General features: G+C 37.2%; 1 protein-coding gene across 1 annotated transcript in view; it reads left to right on the forward strand.

Annotated features, from left to right (window-relative positions):
- Positions 1-14,252, forward strand: part of LOC108686344 — a 148,630-nt gene that overhangs the window by 127,219 nt on the left and 7,159 nt on the right. The window lies entirely within an intron of this gene.

Genomic DNA, 14,252 nt, shown 5'->3' on the forward strand with positions numbered 1-14,252 from the left:
CCCCTCTCTCTCTCTTTCTCTCTCTCTCTCTCTCTCTCTCTCTATTTCTCTCCAACTCTCTGCTTTGCTCTTCCGCCTTTTAATAATGCATCTAGAAGATGCTTAATCGAGTCTCGTAACTCATTTGTGATTCGGTAGATGCACTCTCGTTCTTTGCCCCTCGTCCACTTTCCACTTCTATCTGCCTTTGGAAAGAACTTTTCATCGACAGCGCTGTCGGTGTTACTAACGCTACCAGGTTCACCAGAGAACCTTTCCGGTTCGGTAAAATTAAATGACCACAGCCCGCCTTAAAGTTTCGAATTGTTGATTTAATCAACCCTATCAACTCGGCATGACCCCGCTGGAAAATTTGATTTTCGGCAAAGCTTCAGCCGACGGATTGCTTGTCGTGGATTTTATAACCCGAGTATTTTCGCGCGGTTGCTGGTCAATAGTATATTCACGGAAAATTGCAGATTGAAACGCTGTTTAGGTCGATCGTCATTGGCGTGATAACGCGATCCTCCGTCCGATTAAAGCTACATTGACTGATAGGACATATAATAGTACATAGGAATATAATAGTTACATTAATACACATACACATATTGAGTATATTGACATTATTTAATCTTTAATTCATATGTATAATTCATGGTATGTTTTCAACAGGAATTTTTGTTTCTTTAAAAGGATATACAATTTTTGGCCATCATTTATATTTATATTTATTTATATTTATGAGATAATAATTATTTATATATTTACACACATTTTATTCATCATACAATACAAGTAATTTTTGACTGAACTGGTTTCAATTTTAACTCTGATCGCATTTGCTTCTTGCGAATTAATTTGACATTGTTTCAACTACTGATTTTAGTTTACTCTTGTTAAACATTCGCATTTGAGAATATGTGCTGATACATTTTTATTGAATGACTCAACATGTTTAAATAATTTTATCATTATTATGGACTAATTGCGACCGATATAATGGAAGAATGTAACTGACAATATTACAAGATTGAAAGCATTGCGACAGAATACATATGAAGGAATATCAACATTTTGCGTAACTATAATCTGTAGAAATTATATCTAATCGTTTTATTAATTTTGTTAAATTTGCGTTCTCTAAACATTTATACACTGAGGATGACCTAATAATAAGGTCAAAACGTATGTCCTAAGAAATACATAATTATCTTGTAGCCTCTTCTTGTTGTTTATTGTTTATTTTATTTTTTCTCTATTTTAATCAAATTAATAAAATACAAGTATATTTCCGCATGGAAATGTAAGATAAATTCTTTCTCTTTACGGAGAAGATTCATTACGCGGTCGAGCGAGAAAATATAAAGAAGGAACTGGCAATTTTCGTCTTATTTAACGAACGACGTGTACGGATAACGTGCGCAAGCTTCTATAAGTAGGCCATAACGAGAAACGTTTACATATGTATATTACCGCGTTTATTTACGTCCATCGATGTGCAACAATATCGCGCGCGCTTTAATTGCAGGTGCCGCGTAGACGTATTATACTCCGGTCGTAATATCGCCATCAACCGTGAAATGACGCCGCGCACCCATCATTAATTTACAAAACGGTCATTAGAGCGTGCAACATACGAAGTAGTTTCTTCTGGATTTGGCCGCAGGTAGAGGGGGATGGTCGTTAAAAAATGTCTGATGAATATGCATAAGCCGACCGACCTTTAACGATCCGCCAAATTAGAATATACAACCTCGTGAAAGTTATGTAATTTCGTGTCCCTTGTAATTAGTGACTGTATACTTCTCTCGGCGTCCGCCGACGGGGTCGCTTTCCGAGGGCGCATATCTTTGCAAACATTATAGCGCGAAGAAACGTGGCTATGGTGAAACGACGACACGCTATTCACCATTCACTGTCTGTCACTTATTTAACATGATATTTAAAAGTTGCGCTAATGTCACGCTAATGTTCTATCATTCTACATAATGTCTAACTTGCATTTTTATTATAACGTACATTATCTATATTTCTCTCGTTACTCTGCATTACATAAAATTAGTGAGAAAAACAATATTCATAGGAGGTCACGGGAGCAAGCGTTTTTCAAAAATGTAAACCGGGATTTCAAGTTTCCGCGTCGGTCGTTTTTAGGCTGGCCGGTTTTAGGTCATGAAAGCGCGGAGCTGCGAAGCGATAAAAAATCGCGCGAATGGGACACAATGCGCGACAATGGATAGCTGGCGCTTTACTTTCGTTATTTTCCAACCATTTCCCTCTTCGACATCAAACATCCACACTATTATATCGGCGTTCTTTTACGTAAAACCAATCTGTAACGTATGATGCATTGCTCCGCTGCGCGTACACATGCCGCGACCCCAAAGTCCCTGATGTATGTGGAACAGGGACTCATTGGTCTATTTTAGGGAAATGGTTTCTGTCCCAGGGGTGTATTTCGCTTCTGCCGCGACCCACAACCCAGGATGATATTGGATTCATCATTCAAACATCTTCAGAATCGCCCATCCGTGCTAGACTATATAACGAAATCAACATTTGTTTCAGAAAAATCAACCAACCTGTACACGATCAATAATGTTTGAAATATGTCACGTCACGTAAGACATAGATTTTGATGATGTATAAAACAAAAATTGTGTGAATTAAATCACGAATTAATATATATTTACATGCGGTTTATTTTAAAAATCACAGTTTGCTGTAAAAATAAAAAAGGATTTTCGATCAATCTGCCGTAAATACTAGAGGAACTTGGTGAATGCAACAAGGAGTGCTACTGCGTGATTGGCTAAAAAGTGCTTCGACTAAAAGCAGCTAAGCAATCTGAAGATTGGGAAGGTTAAAACTCGACCTTACCGCCCACCGATGCTCGCCGTTACGTTCTATAAAAGTGCGTTGTAAGAGCCCTCGAGGTATATACTTTTCTTGAACGCGGCACTCCTGAGGGAAAATTCTACGATTTTCTCGATAGTTGGTTACTAGCTTTCTATCTCGTCCAGGGAGAAAACGTTTACCGTTTCTTTTAATTTCCCGACGCGGTAAAGTTGAAAAAAGTAAGACGCGCCGTCCATTATATTTTCAAAGGTTGTACATATATATCCAACAATAAATTGCATTACAATTTTTCTAAAAATTTCTTATAAAATGATCGTTTTCCAAAAGACACTGTTCCTTTATAAATCTTCACATGTCGAGAAAATATATCATATCCCGTTCATGATCAGGAAATAAATTCGGAGCTTTAACAAATCAACGTTGACAGTTTCATTCGTGGATTACTGCCTGAAAATGTAAAACTGTTTCACGAAAAATATACCTGGCAATAGCAGAACAGATAGCAGACGGGCTATAAAAAGAATATTCAGTTACTGACGTGTTGTCTTTCACCCGCGCCAACACAAAAATTACGCGACGAAAACGGAAGAGTGATACGTGATTGTTTCAATTTCGCACCATGTTTGTTGTTTCCAACATCTTGTGTATAATATTAACGCCAATTATTTTTCTGCGATCAACACTCTAATTAGAACTTGTACCGCTCGCAAGTTGCTAATTATCCCGCGCACAAATTACAGCGTAATCTCTCTTTCAGAGATACTGAAATAAACGAAGTAACTTTGCAAGCTGCGTGTACAGTTTTCGTATCTGTATTCAGTCTCGCAAAGTATTTCAAAGGCTGCTGATTGCTAATGTCGGAACATCCGAAGCGGCGATCCATGAAACGGCATACCCCGATGTACCACCTTCTTAATGATACACCGGTCCCATTGGATGCGCGTATTTTTCTGGCGGCGCATTGCCAACGATTCATTAATTGCTGACCTTGTTAGCGTAGCATTGTGAAACGATGGTCCCGTGGCGATGCTTGAGCGATGCCCGCGGGAGTAAGCGGGAGTGCGACCGGGAGACAAAGAGGGTGCAGAGACGAGGGAAATGAAGAGAGAGAGAGAGAGAGAGAGAGAGAGAGAGAGAGAGAGAAAGAGAGACATGCCTTGCCTGGCATTGTCATGCATTCAGAACCGCGCCATATAATAATGCCTAGCTCCTTTGTCGCTTATACTTGCCCCTGTTTTCCGCCACGTTCTACTCACGACCGCCGATGAACATTGCCCTGTTCGTCTGTATTTCCGTGGTGGCACCTCGTTTACCTTTTTACTGTTCGCTCGATATCGAGAAATACAGGTTGACTCAAGTTATATGTAACTATCGTAACCGTTTGCTAATTTGAAATGGTTTTAATTACGAATTAAAACTAGAATTTAAGAATCTTTCGCTAATTCAATCTTACAACTATTTTAGCAAGCATTCTATCTTAGATGCTAACAGTTTCCTATATATAGATATCTCTTCTTTCTTTCTTTCTGTTCATGCAAGCAAGAATAACATTATTCCAATATCCGGATATTGGACTTGATCACATAAATTTTTGCCGTTCCTTCCTAATGATAACAGGATTACGAAGAAGCAGCTTTTTAATCCTATTTTCTTATCAGTTTCGGGGATCATCCACATGAAGTTAATCAATACTACGCGCTCTCGCGACGTCATAAAAACATCCCTTCCGCTATCCAAACAATCGATGGGCTGTTAATCCAATCTATCGCCCTTTACCGTTCATGTCATCACCAAGTTCCTTTTCATGAATACAATCATTCCTTCTTTATGATAAAAAATATTCTATTCTGATCGACGACATAAATGAAAAAAATCTGCCCATTACTAGCTTGCCGCATCACAGTAGCGTAAAATACCTTTTTGCAATTTGTATCACCGCGCCGAAAAAGAGATGAACGCAAAGGTGATGCAGAAGATGGGAAAGGGGACGAGGCAGGTGAAGATAGCTATGAAGGTGAAGAAGGCGGTGGTGGGCCGTGTTCGGATGTTGGAGCGACTGCCGTGCTCTGACGAGGGACAACTGGGCCAATCGATACCGCAGCCGGTGGTGGCTGCCACGATAGAGCGAGCGGGATAGCGAGAGAGAACGGAGGGTGCAAGGTGGCGGTAGGGGGATGCGCGGGTACGACGGCAGGGAAGACGGTAGGTCGATGGGGTTGCGGGAACGGTAGGAGTACGATGGTGCGAGAGCGAGAGAAGAACGAGAGCGAGAGGACAGGGCAGAGGTGGCGGCGGATGGGATGTCGCGGGGGTGGCAGTCGACGTGCCACCCCCGCACCGACCACCGACGCCCCTCCCGTCGCGGATGGCGCCACGATCGCCGGCATCCTCTTCGTGTAGCGTGGCTGCTGTCGGCCTCTCCGAATGTGCGACCGACACTCTGCGCAGAATCGGCTTGCGGAGGAGCGTTGTGCCACAATGTTATCGGGCTTGTCGTTTTACTCCGTGTCCCTATTGTTGTTGATTTCGTTGGGCCGATAAAAAAAGAGGAAGAAAAACGAGTGGGTGTAGTGTGTGAGACACGTCGGTCAATGGTGAGACGCACTCTCGTCGTTTCTTCCGAAGAGAGATTCGCACTGCATCATTGACGTTTCCATCGTGACGAACCATTGGCGCTACCTTCTGGACCAATTGTCCCTCTGTTATAACCTTGAATCGGGTCGTCTTAGCGAGATTATCGGCAAGTACCGTAGTCATGCGAAAAAACCATCATTCCTCGTGCTTCTAAGATCGCTACGTCGCTCCGTAAGACGGAGAACTCTATGAACCATATACTGTGAGGTTTCCTAAAACTTTCTCGGTATAAAAATCTATGTAATCTCTCGGTCTTAGAAATAAATGATAAACAATGAAATTGCAGAATAACAAATTTTATGCGTTAAACTTTAACTTTCTTAATACAGAATTCTTGTAGCCACGCGCACAGTAGTTAGGGCGCTAAATCATGGCGCGAAATGCGAGAGGTGAACGCCCGAATTAACGTATACAGTGAAACTTTTTCTTGACAAGTGCACGCTAGGACGATCGCGTTTTTCATCGTGTTCTTTCTCACGAACGCATCGATCTTGTCCCGCGTTCACGTGGATTCCGCCATTTTCGAAGGAACATCATCCTTCCACCAAGAATCGAGCATCGTACGCGTATACACGCGTGCACACACGTCTACGCGAATCTGCGTACGGCCAAACTTGTAGGAACAATACCGTACCGGAAGTGGCGAATGGGTGGCCTGCGCGACTGTTTGAGATGGAAGTGAGTAATAGCAGAGTAAAGTGACCGCTGTATTGGTCGTGATGATCATCGTACGGCCATAAACTGTCGCCCGTGTGATTCAATTGCTACCGCAAGCCGACCCAGCAGCAACGATGCATCACTACTACACGCAAGAAGATATAGATCGTGTTGGTACGTACAGAATAAAGAGGATGCTTGCATAGAACGATGTAATGATCGCGTCAAATTAACTTTGAATAATAGAAGTAAATTTCGATATAGTTAACAACTATGTGCAACTTTCAACACGCGATTTACGAACTTTCGCACACGTTTACTGTAATTATTACTTTTATAATACATCTATCAATTATTAAACACGTCAATTTCAAGAACGTTTATATTTAAATTGAGCAATTTTGATAGAAGATTCTTTTATGTATGTATTTGATTGAGAAACATGACTTGGATCAAAAAGGTAATTTTTCCAAAACTGCACATGGCTGTAAAGTTTATTTGACATGCTCGAATATCGTAATCTGCATTGCAGATCTGATCAATATGTAACGTCGGGGAATTACCAGTCAAAACAAAATTTCATTTTGCTCTTAGGCATACGTGTTATTGCATTATTGTGGTTTACACATGTATCTGTTCAATTATTTTTAATCGTACTTTTATTACGAGATTTATTACATTAATTAACTGAAATAAGAGACATTTTCGTGATTTAAATAAACTCAATTAATTTATAACGTATGCAGTAATGTTTCAATATTGCATAATATATTTGACGAGAAATATATTCGTCGTTTTTTTTTGTTACGGGAAAGCATGCAGACGCTATTCTTAACGTTAACGTGCCTATTTGGCAAATGTATGCAAGTTAGATCCCAGGCGTACCTGGTGCCCCTTGTATTCAGAATTATATTAGGTCCTTCGGGCTTTCCGCGCTGGTCTTACTCGGAATTTAAATTGAACCAGATACGTTACGGACCAAATGAGGGAATGAAATAAAATCTTTAGTGCTTTCAATTCAAAAAAATTCGAAACCATATTTTAATTTAAACAATTTGATCAAGAGATTGCGGTCAAGCAATAATTATTTATTATTTTATAACCTGTTTTTAGTATATAAACATTAGCATTAAATGTTATTATATTATACTAATTTTATACTTCAACATGATTTTAAATATAAATAAAAAGAGTCTAGAACACATTCGATAATTTATTATTGATATCTTTCGACGATAATATTTTCTGTAAAATTGGCAAATATTCCAAAGTATCTGATTCAAATTTATCAGGTGATTAAAATAAAATTTACTGCCGTTTGATCGAGAATTGGATCATTAAATAAGTCATTCGTATCCTTTCTCATGCGCTTTATATTAGTTCCGCTAACCAGAATGGACCGCAATCGTGCGGACATAGATGACAAAACTATGGCGATTTCATCGTACTCGCGAACTCCAGAAACAATGCGGGGGCGAAAGTGTAGGGCACATTGTGCATTGTCTGTAGGACCGACCGACACACGTATTCCCGGAGCCCGTGGCGCATTGTACTTTAAGACCGTAGCTCGTAAGCAAATTAGAATGGTGCACGTGGCTCGCATAAGTCGACTTACCGTCTGCTAGCGTGTGCGGGATATGTTGGGGTGAATTTGTACGTCGATGACCCCTTTCTCCGCATACATCGTGCGTACTTTCCGCGCCCGATGGGGGTTTCCTCCTCCTCGTCACCGAAAGGGGCACAAGCGCATCGGCAATTACGCCACTTTATTGCTAGGGTTACGTGTCGCGCGTGGAATTAATGCAATCTCATAGAGGGAGGTGGAATTTGGCTGTGTTTTTCATGGTGTAAACGTTTTCATGGTCGCGAGGCGACTCGAGACGAAATCGTGGCATAGACCACCCGCGTCGACGATCCGCATCTGCAATATGTCGCATCTAATTGAATTTTGGAAAATCGATTGGTCCCGCTTATTGCTTGGTAGAGTGTATCTAAAGGAAACGAAAAATATTGAAAAGAATTATGAAAGAGAGAATTTGAAATTACTGAAATTTTTCAATCGTCTAGATGCGAGAGTCTCATGTTTCTTTATTAATTTTTTGGACAAAAATTATAAGAGTATATTTGAAAACATTTAAATTTGTTATAAATTATATGCAAATTAAGAGTAATAATGATCAAGATATTATATGCCTGAACATTTATCTTCGAATAAAAATAATATGTTCTAAGAATGAAATAAACGAGTAAGGGCGAAATGTAAATATTCTACTCAAAAGAGTTAAGTTTCTTATCTAAAATGGAATTATATTCGATAAGAGTTGTATAAATACATTGCAGATACGATAATACTTCCCTCTCACGCTCTTTATTTATTCTGTCAAAAAAGATAAAGTGAGATATGGCTATTTTCATATATATTATTCGTGCTCTATCATCCAGTTCGTTAACAATAGTAGTGCGAGAATAAAAGATCTGTACTCTATTATTACTTAAATTGTACGCGAATCTAATATTCTATTTACAACTTATTTAAATAAAAAACTTATTTAAATAATAAAGTTTTTATTTTGTCAAAGTTTTATTTTGAATTTATAAATAATTTAATACATAGTTAAAAATCTAATTTATTTATTACATTGATCTAATAAATGATGTATTAATTGGTTATTTAACTTTGTATTGTATTAACTTACAATGATATACTACCAAGTATAAAAATTTTAAAGAATTGTTAAAATAGAATAAAACTATATAAAATAAGTCATAAGGGAAAACAAAAAATAGAATAGTCCGAGTGTCGATGAGAGCATTAATGGCTCACGATGCAGCCATCAGTGGACAGGAAGCTTCACATTGATCGTTCTACATTCACTTCGGCAAACAACCATGGCAGTCTGTCGGTGAGCATCGAATAATTCGCTGCCCCTACTGCCTGTCTAAACGACACAACACGGTCGAAAAGTTTCAGACAAGGCAACTCCGACGTTTAGCCCAAAAAGCGATGCTTACGAGCGAACTCAGCCAACGATGAACATGTTCGGAATTCTCTCTTCATAACGTAATATATCGCGACTTTTCGAACGAACAATTCATAAACACGCGGTAAATAATTCATTCGATCGTTTTCAGCACGAGAAAAAATATCGTACTATAATTGAAAACTCACGGATCTATACGCGATAGTATAATTTTTCTTTTTCTTCAGCTGAATTCAAACGAGAACGAACTTACAGAATAGATGAAACATTGAAGTACCGATTCTTTATTAACACCAAGCAATTAACGTTTTTAGAGAAAGCCAATGAACGCTTATGTGGGTCGCTGAGATGAGAAGGCAATTGCACGCCCCTTCGCAGCCGTTATTTCATTGGGCGAGGTCGTAAATAAAAACGCGCCAACCCGTTTCTCCCCAACTTGGTTTTCATGTTCTATATATTGCACAGTGCAACTATAACTGTAGCAGTGCTAGTGTTTGGTAGAAACAGGGTCGGGGATACTGAGTGGAATCTTTCAATTCGCATCCCTCTCTCGAGCTCTTTCGTTTCCATACCGCTATTGCTCGTTGTGCAGCGTTGGCAGAATTCATCTTGGCAAACAAAAATCATATTGCATGTATTTGTCGCCTATTATGTGAACTTTATGAATCCACTCTGTAGGACAATCGATGAAACGTCGAATATATCGAAACCAGTATATATATTTCCTGAAAACGGTATTAAGTAGCTACATGATATTTTTAATTTTCAAAAAGTGCTTAATAATTGCGTTGAAAATATTTTCTCTTAAAACAAAGCTTATCGTTCGCATGGTTACAGGATATATTTTTATCATCTTGCGTTTTTTAAATTTAATTTATCTGAATTTATTGTATTTTTTTAATATTAAAAATAACTTTTCATAATATTGAAGTCTTAAATTTTCAAAAAAGGATTAAAACTTTGATCATAAAATCTTCGCTATTAATTCCTATGCTATTATTTCCTGACCACCCTGTATACACGCATGTTCGCGTTACGATCAATACGTGCGTGCGGTTTATGAAGATGATAGGAATTATCCTCTGCATTATATATACTTAGACAACATGTTACTATAATATAGCTACGTTAAGCAGTAACTACATCGCTTGTTTTTTGGGGATATAGAACAAACTAACTTAATTTACCCTGTTATAAAGTAGTTACATTCTGGTATCTCGTCAAACGTTGCATTTATTGGATATTAAATTGTGATCTATTTAATCGAACAAAATTATTTATGCTGTGTTCTATAATTTAATGCTATAATGTGCACATTAGACACAAGAATTTTGTCAGTGGCAAATATAAAAAATAATAGCTTATGAAATTTCTATGATAATTTTATTATTATATATAATGAATTATTAATGAATGATGATGATTACATTATACTTGATAGACTTTTGAATTATAAGTTTCATTCTAAAATATTTAAAATTTATTCACGTTATATAATATTTTTATAATAATTATTATTTATTATATCTGCTTAAATTATATCTGCTGTTTGATTTTTTAAGCAGAGCTTTGCTACGTAATAATTGAATTACGTAACTCATGCTCAATCCGACATGCATCATATAAGCCGATTTTATGACGAATGATGGTGTGACAGAGAGCGTACTTTATACATAATCTATACAAGTTTCCTGTTTAAACATTTAACGGACGTGACATTTGAACGTCATTTTTACTTTTTTCCTTTATATTAACGAAATATATTAACTCTCTCATTCCCAAATCACGATCTTCTGCACGACTTCCTGTAGGCCAATAGCGACCCGAAAGGAAAGCGAAAGCTTTAATGCAGAAAACTGTTTAACTCAATTTTCTGTAAAATGGTTGGCGCTAATAAGATTCATGCGGAACAAAAGCGCTAACGTAAAACAGGTTACGTGACGCAAATGCACAATTCTCCGGCAGCTCTGCGAAAAGCGTGCAACAATTTATCCCCCTGGTCACTCGAATTTGGTCAGATACGAGAAATTCGGCTGGTCGTAATGCACTCTAACACTACCGTGAAACTGAATTTAACGCACTACGTATCAATTCTTTCATTGCAATTTTGTTGTAATTTTGCCTACTCTGACCGATGCGTTATCCGTCCCTCGGTTAAACCATTACCGAATAATTACGCCATTAGCGCGATGATATTGCCCGTTCAAAGTGAAATTAAATATGTTAATTTGCCGCGTTATATAAATTATTATTTTAAAAAGAAAAAAAATTAATATCATAAAAACATTTTATCCGAGATTGATATTATTTAGATTTTAATACGTCCATCATTACTTATCGCTCGCTTACCATTTTCCAGATTAACTTATCATATAAATCAAATGAGACAAGACGCAGTAGAGAATACAGAAGTAATCTGGACAGGGGCCAGAAGCTAATTCCCGCAATTTGAGTTGATGAAGGAAACGAGACCATTCCACTGCGAAGCTAGTTAAACTTTAGCTACTTCTATTTCCACGTGGTATACACTACAGTAGATGTATATTGTTCTTTATGCAAATGCAATTGTTCTTGTATATCGACATTTATGAAAAGTTACATAAACTATTATTAACTGTATAACTGTATAACGTTCAGCAAAAAGCATAGAATTCTTAAACTAAAAAAACCAATTTAAAAAATCTGAAAAATATATGATGACGAATACTTATCGAAATAATGTCTATCGAAATAATGTCTAATGTCTTGAAATTCCGTATATGAAAATTTATATCAAACAAAATAATAAGAACCTCTTCTTTTTTCTCTTCTCTCTCATCTGTACTTAGAAAATTCGAATTTGAAACAGTTAAGATCCGAAAATATCTTAAATGACTTTGACCAGCTTTATTGATTCATGTTGGTACGTGAACGTATTTGATGCGCAGGCAATCGCAAATGTTTACCTCTCACGAACACAGAATGCAGGATCAGAGTCAACCAATTATTTCGAGGCACGAACGTCTAGACCAACGCATATCGATCCGTCTCGAGTCTACGGAGATCCGTCAACGGATCCTGCCCTAATAAACATTCATTACCCGCCAAGCCGAGATCAACCCTCTAGATATTGACAACACCGATGGTTTATATAAGATAATATGGATCATTAGAAGAATAAGTGAAAACTTGTATCAACTATAATGTCAATATTTATTTCCTTATTAATTATCCCACTATATGATTCCATAATTATATACGAATACGAATTATTCAATGTTATTTGATGATACGCAAGAAATTTTTATCTTTAAATTTTAGAAACTAAAAGATGTCTTGCTGATTTTGCTTTATTTAACACGCGAATATATAAAAAAATAACTTTTTATTAAAAATAGAAATAACAAAACGTGAAATTTACTGAGCAATAAATGTCGTCGTGAGCAATAAAGATCTTCCTTTGTATATTACGATTTCAGAGAACAATCGATGACATATCGACTTCGTCAAACATTCATTAGTGATCTGTATGCCCGCGAGATGTTTGCGAGACTAGACATTTGATCAGGACAAGTCGAGATTGCTCAAAGCAAAGCGATAAATTCGCTTCTTCGAAGACCGAGGTATTATAGTGAGAACTTTGTTGTAAATGATAACATATGACGCAAATGCCATGGATGAAAAAATACGTTTGATAAAAAGACAAAAATCTTAAAAACAATTCGTTCAAATGCGATATTGCTTCTGCGTGAAACTTTTCTTTATGAATTCGAAAAGATTGAACTAAGTTATTATGTCCCGTACGATTTTGAGTGAGAAAAATTGACGGTGTATTACTCAACTGTTACAAAGCATAATTTTGACAAAATATCGACATATTAATTCTAGAACACACACCTTCCAAAAAATTTTCAAAACATCATAGGCCTGGAAAACCTATTGTAATTTTGATAGACTGTAACTTCTGTTTAATATTTTTAGACTCTTTTTTTATTTTGAAGCTGAGAGATTTAGGAATATACCTGAATAGGTTTTAATGTTAAAAAGTTTTATGAATATTGTTAAAAGATTATAAAATAAAACTCCTTTCCCTTTTCTTCGTGTACGAGCAAGTGAAATTTTGATTGAGGAGACTCATATGTGCATTCTAAGGTTAAAGAACTATATAAAACGAAACGAAATAAACGTGATGGTTCACGATTATTTATAATTCCATTCTTGTATTACAACTGCTCAACGGAGAATAAATTTTCGATAAATTTTACAATTGATGATGTCGCGCGCCAAGAATGCGATTTACATTCTCGAGTGTATGCAGTTACTGCCATTCTCGTGATATCTTGCAAGTATTATCTCCTCGTTGAAAACAACGCGGACATTCCTGGCACGTGTATGACATATGGAATGAAAGCAATAATGACGGCCGCATCTATTGGCGTATCATTGAACGTTTGCAGACCGAGATCATAGGCGCCGTTGTCGTCGGAGCAATGATGTACGCGACATTATACGAAGTAGAGGTATTAACAGTAATAACACATTGGCGGAATCTATAAGAGGTAAAGCGCTGATCAGAATTCTCGGGCACGTATCCCCCTGGATTACCTTCGACGTCCACCATCCCGTAGATTGGCGTTCGTAACGTTGCACAATGTGTCGACAGTTTGTCCGTTCCCCTCTCCGCCAAAGTATCTCTCGTGCGATCAAGAGACAGGCTATCGGAAATTGTCCCACATCACCATTATCGTTAATCAACCCTTATGTTTACACACACTTACCCACCGTTCGTACTCTCGCACCTCTTGATTATACATCAGTTAAGTGTCGAGAAATGCGTGTACCTATATACGCTTCACTTTATGATTGCAAATAAAAGAGTAGAATAAACATACGGTATTTTTCGTGATTCATGGCACTATAGAAGAAGGGAAGAGGTTATGGAATAACATTTTGTTTTAATGAAATAATTCCATTTATGTGACAAAACTGTTTTTGGTATAAGTTCGTTAGTCATAAAGTGATATCAATTATGCTATATAAATAGAAGTTCTTTGGATATACAGAATAAATATAATTTACACAAAATTGAAGAGAGGAAAAAGAATACGGTTATGAAATAAAAGGAAGGAGATATGAAATATATAGTATAGTATATATATA

The sequence above is a fragment of the Atta colombica genome, unplaced genomic scaffold (assembly GCF_001594045.1).
Source record: "Atta colombica isolate Treedump-2 unplaced genomic scaffold, Acol1.0 scaffold176, whole genome shotgun sequence".
In the NCBI taxonomy this organism is placed as follows: domain Eukaryota; kingdom Metazoa; phylum Arthropoda; class Insecta; order Hymenoptera; family Formicidae; genus Atta; species Atta colombica.